This window comes from Physeter macrocephalus, chromosome 12 (assembly GCF_002837175.3).
Source record: "Physeter macrocephalus isolate SW-GA chromosome 12, ASM283717v5, whole genome shotgun sequence".
NCBI classification, from domain to species: domain Eukaryota; kingdom Metazoa; phylum Chordata; class Mammalia; order Artiodactyla; family Physeteridae; genus Physeter; species Physeter macrocephalus.
In genome coordinates, this window is record NC_041225.1 from 84838370 (window position 1) to 84840490 (window position 2121).

Here is a 2121-nt window from a genome sequence, read left to right on the forward strand (position 1 = left end):
CTTTAGCATTTGTTGTAAAGCTGGTTTGGTGGTGTTGAATTCTCTTAGCTCTTGCTTGTCTGTAAAGGTTTTAATTTCTCCATCGAATCTGAATGAGATCCTTGCTGAGCAGAGTAATCTTGGTTATAGGTTTTTCCCTTTCATCACTTTAAATATGTCCTGGCACTCCCTTCTGGCTTGCAGATTTCCTGCTGAAAGATCAGCTGTTCACCTTATGGGGATTCCCTTGTATGTTATTTGTTGTTTCTCACTTGCTACTTTTAATATTTTTTCTTTGTATTTAATTTTTAAAATTTTATTTTATCTTTGGCTGTGTTGGGTCTTCGTTTCTGTGTGAGGGCTTCCTCTAGTTGCGGAAAGCGGAGGCCACTCTTCATCGTGGTGTGTGGGCCTCTCACTATCGTGGCCTCTCCTGTTGTGGAGCACAGGCTCCAGACGTGCAGGATCAGTAGTTGTGGCTCATGGGCCCAGCTGTTCTGCAGCATGTGGGATCCTCCCAGACCAGGGCTCGAACCCATGTCCCCTGCATTGGCAGGCAGACTCTCAACCACTGTGCCACCAGGGAAGCCCTGTATTTAATTTTTGATAGTTTAATGTTGTCCCAGAGGTCTCTGAGACTGTCCTCAATTCTTTTCATTCTTTTTTCTTTATTCTGCTCTGCGGTAGTTATTTTCACTATTTTATCTTCCAGGTCACTCATCCGTTCTTCTGCCTCGGTTATTCCGCTATTGATTCCTTCTAGAGAATTTTAAATTTCATTTATTGTGTTGTTCATCACTGTTTGTTTACTCTTTAGTTCTTCTAGGTCCTTGTTAAACGTTTCTTGTATTTTCTCCATTCTATTTCCAAGATTTTGGATCATCTTTACTCTCATTACTCTGAATTATTTTTCAAGTAGACTGCCTATTTCCTCTTCATTTGTTTGGTCTGGTGGCTTTTTACCTTGCTCCTTCCTCTGCTGTGTGTTTCTCTGTCTTCTCATTTTGCTTAACTTACTGTGTTTGGGGTCTCCTTTTCTCAGGCTGCAGGTTCATAGTTCCCATTGATTTTTGGTGTCTGCCCTCAGTGGCTAAGGTTGGTTCAATGGGTTGTGTAGGCTTCCTGGTGGAGGAGACTGGTGCCTGTGTTCTGGTGGATGAGGCTGGATCTTGTCTTTCTGGTGTGCAGGACCACGTCCAGTGGTGTGTTTTGAGGGTGTCTGTGACCATATTATTATTTTAGGCAGCCTGTATGCTAATGGGTGGGGCTGTGTTCCTGTCTTGCAAGTTGTTTGGCATAGCGTGTCCAGCACTGTAGCTTGCTGGTTGTTGAGTGGAGCTGGGTCTTAACGTTGAGATAGAGATCTCTGGGACAGCTTTCACTGTTTGTTATTACGTGGAGCTGGGAGGTCTCTGGTGGACCAATATCCTGAACTCGGCTCTCTCACCTCAGAAGCACAGGCCTGACACCTGGCTGCAGCACCAAGACCCTGTCAGCTACATGGCTTTACCCTGTGCTCCATTTTCCAGCTCTGTTCATCCACTGCTGTGATGGCCACAGGGGGAAGAAGGGGAAGGAATGATGGAGAGGCACAAGGGGGATTCAAGTCTCATCTTAATCCCCTTCTGTCAGCTCTGCCTTGATCTCCTGTTTTCTCCCTCTTTCTCACTTATCCGTGAACTCACTTCCATAATTTAAAGTAAAATACTTGTAGTTGAGGATTTTCACTCTTCATTTCTCCGTTTTCCAAAAGGGGAGGATGATCTTACTTTGTATTCCTTCCTTATCGCTTCAAGTTAAAAATAGGAAACTTCTAGGGGCTTCCCTGGTGGCGCAGCGGTTGCGCGTCCGCCTGCCGATGCAGGAGAGCCGGGTTCGCGCCCCGGTCTGGGAGGATCCCGCGTGCCGCGGAGCGGCTGGGCCTGTGGGCCGTGGCCGCTGGGCCTGCGCGTCCGGAGCCTGCGCTCCGCAACGGGCGACGCCGCGGCAGGGAGAGGCCCGCATACCACAAAAAAAAAAAAAATAGGAAACTTCTAGTGTTGGAGGGTCTCCTGAAGAGGCAGGGGGTGGCTGTGGCTCACTGTGGGGACAAGGACACTGGCAGCAGAAGTTCTGTGAAGTACTCCTTGGCGTGAGCCCTCC